Below are 13645 nucleotides of genomic sequence, written 5' to 3' on the forward strand. Positions count from 1 at the left end.
TGCCTACGTGAAAAACAATCAGGCTTGTGGGGAGAGAAGGGGGAGGGGAAGTTTAGCTACTGAAGTCAGCAGCACTAAAAGCTTTGTTAAGAAACAGACCGAAATTTTCAGGTTATAAACAAAGTCTTTGCTCGGATTACATACTGATACAGAACACCAAGCTTGCCCCAGATCTCTTCTCTTTTTTTCCCTTAGAAATTTTTAAAAAAATATTAATTAAAGTTGTCTTTTAAAATTTTTGTCAAAATTTAAATATAATCATCAAATTACAGCTGTATTAGAACAAATAAAGCAAAAAATCTGTCAGCACTTCTTACCAGGCAGAATATATATGAAAGATGTTTACCAATTAACTTATTGTGAACTAAATCTATGCATTACATAGCCTTTCTCATTTCTTTGAAACCACAGATGCATTTAAGATCTCAGTCTTTGAAAGAGAATACTAACCAATCGTTCAGCACAGACTGTTTGAAACTTTACTAGAGTTCCATTTCTTCATGCTTCATGGTAAAATACAAGATGTAGGCACAATATCAGGAAAGGCAAGTATAGTCATCACTGACCTCAGACAGAGAAGTAGCTGTCTGAGGTAACAGCAGGCTGTTAACAAGTCTCTGTTGGACTGGTTAATATGGATGAAGCAGGTCAAATAGTTCAATAGCCAATAAATCTAATCAGATAAATTACACATCTGTTCATTTTGAAAAAAAGAACATAATTTTAGCACTGCAATCTCCAGCACAACTATTCAGGTTATTTTTTTCAGTATGGTAATGCCTGCCCTAAACTGTTGCAGTATAGCTAACATGACAGATCTCTATCTGTATTTCAGGTATTTTGTTAACATCTTGAAAGTTACTCCTAAAAGAAAACAAAAAACCCCCACCTTTTCGGTATTCCAGAAATCCAAAACCAAGTGCTCTTTTACAAAGCACTGTATTTGAATTCTGTTCCAGCAGTAATGAGACAATGAAGTATTCCTTCATTAATTCAGAACACATTGCAGTGTTATTCATACAGTTTGGCTTAAGGAAGCCTGTATCCTTAATTGACAGGAGTCAAACTAGGAGAGAGAAATTGTTAGCTTAATTTATAGATGAACTGTCCAATCTTCTCCATCAATGTCTAGCCATGAAGCTTATTTGAAACTCATTTCTTTTGTGGTGTAATAAAATCTACTCCATAATTCGATAACTCCATAACTTCAACTTATCATGAAAGGTGGAAGTACACCATAACCCAATTACGTTTTCCAGTATGATATACAATAGTCCTGCACCTACATACACAAATTGTATGTTTTTTAAAATGTCTAACAATGTAAAGCACATTAACAAATTACATTGCATATTTTCATAATTAAAAAATTAACAATAATTCTATATTAAAGTGCTTAAATCTTGCAGGTGAAACAAGCACGCATATCTGCTTTGAATTTAAAGGAGTTTCTTCTGCCTGTGGAATAACAGAATATGCACACCATTGCTTGTTGGCATAATGGAGAGGAAACCTGAATTGGTGTGTAACTGGGACAAGTCACTTTCTGTTCACACAAGTCTCAACTGTTTCACAGGACCAGTTTTACAAGTTGGTCCCAGTTTCTGTAGCTTTGCAGCCATTAATGCAAATGCACAAATAATATTTAATTGTATGAAGCCTTTCTGTCTTCCCAGACCACAGGGCACATTTTATTCAAAGCTCTCAGTGCCCAGACTGCAATGTCTATAAGGAAATATGTCTTTTTTTCTTCTTTTTTTTCCCCCCTCCAATTCATGATGGTGACATCCTGGAAAGTGTCACCATTAATGAATGTTCAAAATCACTTCATGTCTGGATAGGCCTGAACTTAGAGAAATTAAAAGGCTGATCAAACTACACCCATAAATCACCACCCTGTCTTTTATTTTCCCATTCAGGGACTGAAATGAGCTTGGACTAATTTGCACAGTTAGCGACATGGCAATTCAACTCCCATTCTTCCATCAAGCATGGAGGAAACCTATTGGACCTTTCTACAGATGGTTCAACAAGTTGCTATCTAAGAAAATGCCAGTAATTCATGTGAGTGTCAATGACTGCAGACACCGGTATGTGGAGCTTCATTAAACCTCCATGGAACGAATATGAAATGGGGATGGCACTTTATATTCACCCACTTCTGCCCATTTAATAAAATGGTACTCTGGTACATCTCCAGTCCTATAACCCTGCTGACTGGCCTTGACTGAGCCTTTGAGAGAGTTTGATCCCTTCTGTAGCTGTAGAAACCAGCTCATGCCAGACTTTTCTTAGAAAACACTCATTTTTTTGTGCTGGACTGTATCATTGGTCAGAGCTACCCACTATACATGTACATTGGTTTGGGTTGTTGAGGTTTTTTCCTCTGACTCTCCAGCATTTATTTACTCTGAAATATCTGGTTTTATAGTACTTCACATACACATCATCCTTCTGTGCCACAGCTTGCTTTGGTGAAACTTAGATAGAGAAGAGACTGGATCTTAAAAGAATCTGAAGTTTTCAAATAAACTACATAAAGATATATGTAGTGCTTTCAGGCTCATAGAAGAACCTGAAAGCTTGTATCAGAAATTATTTTTATGTAGTTTATTTGACAATATCAGATTCTTTTAAGATTCTGTTTACCAATACATGGTTAGAAGTTCATAAACTGGGAGCTGTAAAACTGATTTGTAGGAGAGACCTTTCATGCCTCCCCTATTTAAATCACCAGGAACCTTCACACCAATTTTCTCAGGGTTAGATGGGAGAAGTCAATTCACCAAAGGGCCCCATCTAAAAAGACTGCTCAACTTCTTTGAGAGCAGCCCAAAGACATCAGTGCAGTTTTTGCTTTATAATTCCAAATTGTCTTGGCCATGATTTTGGATTGTAACTGGAGCTAATTGGAGTCTTGGTGTTAACGCCTTGGTTGACATTAACTTTGAGACAAATGTGTTTAAAGAAATGCATTGTAACTGTAAAACAACATGCACGGTAACCTCAGGGTATGTAACAGCAGCCCCAGCCTGTCCTTCACATATCTTTCTTTTTCAATGAAGAATAATTATAGTAAGGACATATCCTATTCTCAGAGCAGATATTCAAGGATTATAAGCCTTGGGAAAGTGTATTTAAAGATAATAGAGATTTTAAAAGAAAAAAAGAAGGGAAAAAAAATCATACAAAATTCAGATTGTAACATACAGCCTTCAACCCAAGCTCTTTGTTGGTCCTTCCTTATCAGCAACTAGCTCCTGCTGTACACAGAAGAGGGTCATAAATTTCCTTTTGTGCTTGCAGTGTAAATGACCATGCAATCTACTTCCTTGCTAGCTCTGAGGAGCTTATGAACAATACAGGGTATACAGCAACACTAAATAAATCCCAAAGCCCGTGGGCAAATTTTAAAGTAACCTCTAAAAGCGGCCTGGCAAATTAGGATCTTGATATCACAGTTGCATCCGTGCCTCTTTGTGAAATCCTACTGAGATCAAAAGACACATTTGGAAGGGTGTTTTCAAGTCACATTCACAGCCTCTCATATGAAAGAAACAAAATAAGGCAAAGGGTACTGCTGGAGGCTGAGGCATGAAAGATTGCAGAGAATCTGTGTAAGACAGAAGCTGATCTGTACAGAAGTGTATAAAAAGGAGCCCCACATTTGTAGAGCAGAGTCAGGAGAGGAGGGAATGACAATATCTATCCTGCATCAATATTGAAATACTTATGTAAAGTAATAAAATCCTGATGTTTTTCACAGATAAGAAATTTTAAGTTAAAGAACTGTCTTATTTTGAACCAATTGGCTTTTAACTGTTAGCACTGCACTCTAGTGCCTCACAGATGATATATAGTGGGCGTGTCTTGTAACACACACCTCCCATTTTAATACATTCCCCATTGTATATTTGAAGCTGCACAGCTTCCATAAAGAATATTTGGAGAGGCAATGCTAATGTAAAGAAAGGATTCTGTTCCTTTTAAGATTGTAAGGCCTTATGGAAAATTCAAGAAGCAGGAGGTCAAGATGTCTACCAACCACTGCAAATCTAAGCCTAATTTTGATGTGGCTGATAGCAAGACAAGACACAATTAAGCTAGCTCTTCATGATTCACATACTTAATGATATTCTATTGCTATTTATAAATTTGCAACAGTTATAATTAGTAATGCTATTAGTGATACCTCATCATAGCACCAACTATAGTGCTTTTACTCCACAGAAATTATGACATTAACTTTGGTAATAAATCAGTTTTTCTTGTCATCTTGTAAACTTAATAGGGAATGCTTCTCAGTAAGAAAAATAGATTTATTAAAAAGGTGTCCTGCTTAGACACAGAGCTGGCAGTCAGGTTCAGGGGAAGTGCTGAGTTAAATATACAGCTTCCTTAAAGGGCAGAAGCAGCAGATCACCTTGACACATTTCAACGTTACTATACCGAACTGTCAGAAGGTACAGAGGGAGTATGCATGCAGGGTTTGAGAGGGATGGAACAGATGCTGTGCCCCTACACCCATCAATAGCAGTACCTAAGTAATTCCCAATAGCTCCAAATCTCTTTAGATCCTCAACCAATCAAGCCAGTTTATTGAAGTTTTTCCTTGGCTTGTTTTCATAACGTTTTCCCTAACTCCTTAACAGAGCTGTCTGGGCCTCAACTAAGGACAGAATAATCCACTGACAAGACATCTCCTTAAATTTCAGAGCTTATCTGAGGATTCATGCTAAGAAGTAAAAAAGGAAAAGAAACAGCCTGGCCACCTTTACATGTGCATCAACCTACAGTCTTTAGCAGAAATGCTCTTGACTGTAGCACTGACAGACCAGAGAAAAATCCAGACCAGAAAACATCAATCTGCTTAAAATGACAGTACATACATTCACATGTATTCACATGTACATACATGTATACATTCACATGTATGTACTCATACATTCACATACATACATATATATATGTATATTCTCATACATTCACAGTCCTAACAGCTTTTTTTGTCTAAATTAATTACTTTGCTGAAGGAGGCAATATTTCCAAAGAATAAAAGAAGCAGAGGGATAGATATAGAAAATTCTCTTCATAAGGCTTTATATTTATAGGGCTTATGACAGAAAGAGGCAGGCATCTCACTGTGTGCTGTGGCAATGTGCCATGCCATGTTATCATGCCAATAACCATGCAGAGTAACAGAATGGGACCTGGTCCAACCTCCTACAACTAAAAACTTCATGCTCTGTGTCTCACTGAAGTGAACTGAGAAGCCTGGAGACCACAACAGAGCCATGTTTTTATTTTTAGTCTCAGGTATCTTCATTTCCATCAGATCAAATCCAACAAATGCAATGAGACTCTACAACATTGCCAGTCAGCATATCGTGTCAATCAAGGTTAGGCTTAGCACTTGGCTCTGCATCTGCTATCAAAGAAGAAGACTCAAAGATATCAAAGTAACACTGCAATCTGTGGTTTACTGTGATTACTTTGTCTTAGTTGCACAGGAATGTGAAAAGCTGCAACAAGGACCAACTAGATACGTTTCTTCCCCTGCAGCAGTGAATATTTTCAAATGTGTTCTAAACAGAAAACTAAAAACTGACACAACTGATGCCCAACATTTATTCCCCACAAATTCAGATGGCGGCTCACACGACTACTTTTGTGACAACCTGTCCATTTTTTCTGGAGGAAAAAAGAACCAAACCTAACAAAACCTCAGACCACCAAGAAGCCTGCAATGACCTCATCTATTTTGCCTCCTGTAGTATTCCTTTTCCAGCCAGTAGTGTATCCACTGTTGCCAACATCAAAAGACATTCTGGAATGACAGCTTAGCCCACTATTTTCTTAATATTCCACAAAGAACAGAAAATGATATTGTTTTTTTCCTGTATTGATTTTAGTTGTCTTTGTAGTGATGACTGGATAAAGACTTTTTAATTGTCAATTAAAGGAAGGAAAGCATACATGAAGAAACAACATTTCCAAAAGTCTAGAACTTACACCTTCAGAAATAAAAACAAAACCCTTCAGGTCAGCCTTCCAAAGCTGCACTTGGGCATCTAAAATCACCGAGTTGATTTGAGAGCACTTATGAAATAACCATTCAGATATTTAAACTTAGGAGCATGCTAAAATATCCTGCTAATCTATTTTACTCATTTATCTCCAATAATCAGAGAGGGAAAGAAGCATATATAGCTTTAGCTGAGCCTGTGTATATAAATATGTATTTTATATAAATATATTCAAAAGTTTGTTTCTGCCTCTGAACACTGTAATTCTAACAGTGATGCCCAGGCCTTCTCCACACTAACATAAAGGTAATTTATCACAGAATCACAAGAGTGGTTAGGGTTGGAAAAGACCTCTGGAGGTCATCTGGGCCAACGCCCCTGCTCAAGCAGGGCCACATAGAACCAGTTGCTCAGGACTGTGTCCAGATGGCTTTTGACTCTCTCCAAGGATGCAGACTCCACAACCTCCCAGGGCAACCTGTTCCATCAGTTTTCTTTGCATTCAGAGGATCTCTCAGGTTGGAGTGCACTTAAAATATAAGTGTCTAGATCTCCTATTGGCATTCATTCACGTAGTAAAGATTACTCTATTTAGAATTTCACAACGTCTTCCTCCTTCAAGAAAATTTCTATCAAAGTCCCCTGTGCAGACTAAGGAAACTTCACTCGTGAGATGGAGTAACATGCAAACTTTCCACAGTTCTTACTCCAGCAATTCTAGTTCTTTTTGTGCTCCTAGACATAAGAAGCTTTGCTTCCTCATAGCTTCCCAACAGAAAGAGCTAAGTCCTGGTACTGTTGGCATTCAGATGCTTTTAGAACCCAGAGTACTACAGAGCTTTGCTTGATGAAAGCAGCAGTTGCCTCTCTGCAGGATACGTCAAGGTTGGGAAAAGACCTAGGGGTAAAGTGGTCATGGAAAGCATGGAGTGATTCCACTAGGGACAGATCAAAGTGTGAATTTTTTCTGCTCTTTCTTGAATCATATGGTATTCAGGGGGGATGCAACATGCCAGGGGGACCGGGCAGCTGTGGTGTCAGGAGAAAGAGAGCAAAGCACAACTGGCTGTGAGGTTTGTCTAAGGTAACTGCAAATTTATACCAGACCAGGCAGAGAGAGATTTAGAGGAAAAAAGAGCAAGGCGTAGGGTTTGGGAGAGCAAAGATGAAGTCCTGGGGTTTTCCTATCACTGCCTCAGACCTTGACATAGGTGAGAAGCAGATGGTAGAGAAACATGAAGAAATCCATATTGTCCACATCCATTTGAGAAGCCACAGGAGGATCCAACGTGGACTCCACCATGTTGTCCCCTCTTTCTGACTGCTGCTGCACATTTAGATTCCACACAGAAGTGTACCGACCAGAAGGATTTTCAACATTAGCATGGGACCCATCCCAAGAATTTACACAGTATTTCTCTTTTGTGGTAGCTGACATTCTCACATTTGGGATGTGCTGTGCACTGCAGGGCAGCTGGTTGCAAGAAAGAAGTGAATTTAATAATCCTTTAGTGAGCTTTACTTTACATGTTGTGTTTGATTAAGCACAAATACTGAAAAAGCCACTGCTAGATGGCATTGACAGGAAGTTAATCAGATCATGCATGGCTGTTACTTTCCAAGTTTTAGAAGCAGACAACTGGAAGTGAAATGGGCTGAGATTCTCTTTGCTCTAGAACCTTTGGTGGGACCATTGGACAGAAAAAGGAGAGTGGGAAAGGGAATCTGTACTGCATTACATCTTACTAGTAGAGTGTAATTATACTGTTCATAAGTGTCTGCAAACATAATTTCATGCACTCTAACAAGACATGACAAAGATCATAATTTCCAGATTCAGAGAAAAGGATAGCATTAGATCAGAGGACTGTTAACAGACATGAAACCATAATGGTATGCATAGCTTTCTCCCTATCATATGAAACACTGTGCAAGTATAAACCTTTCCAATGCTGCTTTTAGCTGCTCTGCTCTGCAAGTCATCCCAGATGACAGCAGACAAACCTGAGGCCAAAGGAAGGACCAAAATCCATCTCCAGCATGTCAGTGGCTTTGCATTTCCATGGAGAGTATGAGTAGTCAGAACATATGTTTCCGCTTTGGTGCCTTTTGAAGTTATTTCTGCATGTCAGCAACAGTGTCTCTTATAAAACAACCTCTTTTCAAAAGCTTGTGTCATCCCAGTGGCACTTACTGCATTGGGGGTCCTTGCAGCATTAACCAGTACTTTTGAGTCCTCTCAATGTCTCCGAGGTATTCAGCTTCAAAGTCCACAACCAGTATCCAGACTTGAAACAACCTGGAACCACATGGATTTCTACTGTTTTATGTCTGTACGCTTCCCAAAGCAACTAAGTAAAGACGTTGGATCTATGTTGAGTCCTTTGATAGCAGAATAGATCTCCATAATTCTTCTCCCAATTGATTAATCCCCCCAAGATCCACATTGTTATTAAAATCCTTCACATTTTAAGGCCAGACATTAATTTTTCCCTCTGCAGAGTGGTCATAGTTGCATTACATCATCAGGAAGGCCAGCATGGCCATATCCTCACTCACTGACCCTGACAGTGGGTTTGTGATTTAGCTCAACATCGTGCTTTGTAGTATAGCTCTATGCCATCCTTCTGGCTAAAAACAACTACACTATGGTTTTGTATTGGATGTGACACCTCTCACCCAGGACACGTCTGTACCTCCCTCTTTAGCATAATAATTGTGCCTGTGACAATAATCCAGCCCTGGGTGGGCCATCCTGCCTGAATTTCTGCTAGAAAGGGCCTGAAATGCTTCAGTTGCTAAAGATGAACTATGACATTTCTAGGACTGTTATACCCAGGTTTATCAGGACCCTGTCTTTTGAAGGGGCAAAGAACAAAAAGAAAAACAACTAACACCAAAATCCAGGACCTGACTCTACTCTGTACAGTACTTAAGGCACTTCTCTCCATTAAATTAAGCCACTTGTACAATGCCTCATAAAGATCAACTCTCTACCCACCAGAGCACATTTGTTTACTACGCATCCTCTCTCCCCCATGTGGCACAGAATGTTGTAATGTTTTTAACAAGCAGGTTTAATATCCTGGTTGGTGATGTTAGTTCTTTAATAAATGTAGTTTAAAAGAAATCCCCTCCCTAAAGCTGTCAGTTCACTGGAAGAGTAACAGCCAAGGCAGGACAGCACTATCAATGGATCCAAGAGGAAAAGAGGAGATAAGGTTGCACGGTGTTTCAGCCCTTGAAAAAATAAACCAACAAAAAGTTGAGAGGAATAAAAGGAAAAACTGGGGTTTGAAAGCTAGCTTCTGCCATCTCTGGTCTTTTTCCACTTGACAAACCTGTCAAAATGAGTGAGAAATTAGCTTATTTAGTGAAAAAAATTGCTTATTGTTCATAAGCAACTGTAGAAGTCTATTACTTTGATAAATCTTTAGGTTGAAATGAATTCTCAATGCTAAGATGGAGTGAAAGTTAGAGGCAAATATCAACCACAGGCTAACCAGTGGTTAGAGTAATGAGTTGTAAGACAGAGGGTTCAGGCACTTGGTTTGTCTGAGCAACTTGGGGTTTGAAATCAAGTCTCCTGCAAGACAAGTAGGTAACCATACTAATCGCTACCTTCTGGCACTCCAGGGAGAAATCTTTCCCTCCGTTTTGGCAGTTGCTGGTTCCGTCCTTCAGACATACACTCCAGAGGGGAAATCCATTTCCTATCTCACTTCAACTTCAGGTTTAATCAAGTCCTCTTCCTCACATTATTTTATAATAAAGCCTTTAAGTGAATCCAGTTTAACATGTACTTTAGAACCTTAAATAATATGCTGTAATATCACTGCTGATGTTAAATTTACATAGCCTAATAAGAAGCTTGCATCATGTTGTAGGCTATTTTTGTCAATAACACAGCATACATTTCTTGATTGCCTCAATATATCTTTCCAGCATTTGTAGTAATGTGGCATTTAACTGGTAAGTTTGATAGCATTTCTTTCAGGAAAGAACAATACTTCTGTAGATGGGAAGTTTCATTTCCACTTTTTCAGTACAGGAAAACAGGTCTTACACCACCACTGTCTGTAATGAGTTACCTGAATTCAAAGACAATACTGCAGGGTATTTAGAATGAACAGTTACTGCTATTAAAACATATGTTGTTTAAATGCTTCAAAGGAGTCTGTTTAACATTCACTGCCACAGGGTACCCAGCCATTCCCAGAAAAACAATGGAGTATCTTTAAACACGCGTAACATTTGCTGACAACCTCAATGAACACCACAGTACCCTGTGGGTTAACAAGTCCCTAATCACTTTCAAGTAAAATATATCAGCTGCCTCTGTCTCCAGTCCCACAAGTGTTCCTCCCACCAGATCATCTGTTTTCTTATTAGCTGGCACCCTAATTTGTTACTATCACAAGGTGTACCCCAAAATCTCCCCCTCCCTGCAAGGAGGCAACAATCAACACTAGTTCTCCTTCACTGCATTAAGGGTTCAGACTAGCAATTCATAAACTGTAGTCAGAGACAGTGGTGAAACTTTTCCTTGAAAACTAACCTCAGAATTTGTCTATGGTTTGAAGTACAGTGGCGTTCCGAGGAGACAAGAAATGTGGAAAGCAAAGTCTATAGGACTTTCAGTACAAGCATCCATTTAATATATTAATTGCTTTTACTGTGTATGAGAAGCATTGTGAGCCACCTCCTATGGGAAAGTCTGCCATCAAAGTATTCTGAGTTTCTTAGCGTCAATAAAAGCCCAGGAACACAGAACAACAGTCTCTGCCATGGCAGCTTGTTTGTAGGATGTAATGCTGTTAAGTTATGTATCAGGATAATTAACCATCCTCAGAAAAACCACACTTGTGATATATGTTGTGATCAGGATGTCAGAAAGTTTGCTTAAATGGCAAGACTTGTTGAAGTTACCTTTGGACATGGCATTGCCACAGAACACAGCTGAACCTCAGAAAAATGCCAGTTTGGTCTCATTTGCTTTATGCCTAGAACTTGCAAGAAACTTCTGGTGCTTCTTGGGGTGCTTTTGTTGCTAGCTTCCAATTATAGTGCATCATGTTAACACAGGTTATTAGTATCCTGTGATATTTGCTATGTGTCTCACTTAAACGAGAACTGCATACAACAGCTCAAATGCCAACTTTAACTACAGCCAAAAGTCTACCCTCCAAAGACAGTGACTGGAAGAATGTTATAACCTTCATTTTCAGATAGGCTTTAATTAGGTAAGTTTCAGGGTATGCCACCAGCCAATAAGGCAAATATTTTATCTATTCTAGATTACAGAGACTAATGATGAACCTGACAAATTTTTCAAACACCATCCACATTGGCAATGCTTTATTAGCTTTCTTAAATAAAAGACATCTAGAAACTATTTCTTTTTCTGGATTGCATTTATAACAGGGGACCTGCAAGGCTTTGGGCAGCAGAGCAGTGGAAATGCAGTCTGTACAATGTCAGCAAATGTTTTCTCTTCAAGCTTAAGAGCAGCTGTTAAGTTACAAATTTTTGCCCCCACCCCAATCAATAAAACAGCAACCTTTCTTATCACTTAAACTATTAATCACTAACAGCATTCAAAACCTTACTGTATTGTTTATTTCAGCAGAGGATGGATCCACCAGTAAGTCCATTTCCCCCAAGCAGTCAGACATTTTGTAATACTATTTTTCCCAAAAATGAGCAATTTACTTGCATGCCCAGTAGCTGCAGGCAACAATTCTCTTTTCATAAGACCACTGCATCTGTTTTCACCTCCAGTTGTTGTTTTGTTAAACACAATAGAAGAATGACACTAGCACAGAAGAATCCCAAATAACACTGTTAATTAAATACATATGGACATGCTGTTCCTGCCAATCCCTCTCAAAATTTCATAGGACATGGCAACTAGCACTACCTGGTTTAAGCTATTTAAAAGAATGCTACCTTATTCCTGCACATTTCAACCTACGTAATATTTAACCTGCACAGCTGGAGCTGCAAGCAGAACTAGCTACATACACTGCTTGAAAATTTCAAAGTTTTCACGTAGTAGAGGCAGGCTGGGAGATGAGGTGATGCACAAGAACAAAGCTAGTAAATCCAGTACAAGTAACAGGATTTGGCTGAAAGATTAGCACAACCTAAGTCATGGTATATCAAGTACGTGTTTGCCAGATCAGCGGATTGATGCATCAAAAATCAAAATACGAGAGTGCCGTTTATCTGGGACAGTTGCAAAAGCGGCAGATGTTATACTTATTCTCACAGTCCAATAACATGAAATTACATTATGATGGAAGCATAGGTTACAGTCCTGCAAACTCTTAAGCATATGTTTTATTTCATTGATTTCTTGCAGTCCCAATGGTATCTGAGGTCAACTGCACTTAAAGGTGATCCTCTCCAGGAACAAGGATTTCCTTTATTAACCTTCCACAGATACTGAAAATATATAGAGAGTTTATCTTATTACTGAGTTTGATCTGTTTTTTATACAGTAACAAAAATCTTCAACAGAAATCCAAATCAATTACACACAAGCTATGAAAATGCTCACATTTTTAGTTCAGCACATGTTTAATATTTGATCCTCTATGTGCAATAAATGACTTTTATTGCATGCAGTAATTAATTGCTATGCATAGATATTTATGTATGAAATTAAATATTTCATACATTCATTAATTTTATAATTTTAGAAGCTAGCCACTCTGAAGTGCACTAATCAACTTTTCCATTTTGTGTGAAAGGTAATTCTTTAATGGGCAGTAATAATTTTCTCTGCATAATAAGTCACAAAACGTGTTCTGAATCCTGATCTCTTTAAATATAGACGCATCTTTATCAACTTCAGCAATATTGTCTTGAATATTCACTGAAATGTATTAGTCCCCTTCAGCATCCTCCCCTAACTTCAATCTTTACCTAGATTAATCAGACCCTAAAATGGTTTTGTCCTAATAAGTTTCTTGTTATTATTATGCATTCATCCCAAAGTGTACCTGTTCATTGATATTGCAGACATGTTTTTGAGCAGTAGCAGTAGGTATCTTTCTATCAGGACAAGAACAGCATTGTAGCCTGAAGCATGAAACATCCAGTCAGGAGGTCATCAGTGAAAAGGTACCTACTCCCGTTTTCCTGTGTGATCTTCAGTGAGCAACCTTTGGTGTGACTCACTTCCTCTCAGTTTATCCACCTAGCACAGGTAGTCTGTCTGTTTTACTCTGCCAGATGTAAAACACTGAATAGAATAACATGTCTTTTCTTTCAAACTTTATTTTATTGGCCAAGCTTTCTGGGATGGAATGGTTTTAAATTGGGGGGGGGGGGGGAGGGCGTTGTCCTCTAATACAAAGGAGACCATCATACTACAGAAATACCTAAAAAAAAATTTTTTTTGCAGCATTCCAGTATTTAGCAATCCTGAGCTTTCAGAAAAACAAAGCAAAATGTTAGACACTCACTTACCACTTAAGTGGTTACTGAGATTGTTTTAAAACCCAATGCCATGAAAACAAAAATACATTTAATTGTTTACATCTGGACACTTTATTCCAATGTGACCAAATAGGTGAGGAAAGATGCATAGGTCACAAAATGTGAGAGCTGAG

This window comes from Ciconia boyciana, chromosome 5 (assembly GCF_034638445.1).
Source record: "Ciconia boyciana chromosome 5, ASM3463844v1, whole genome shotgun sequence".
Lineage (NCBI taxonomy): Eukaryota > Metazoa > Chordata > Aves > Ciconiiformes > Ciconiidae > Ciconia > Ciconia boyciana.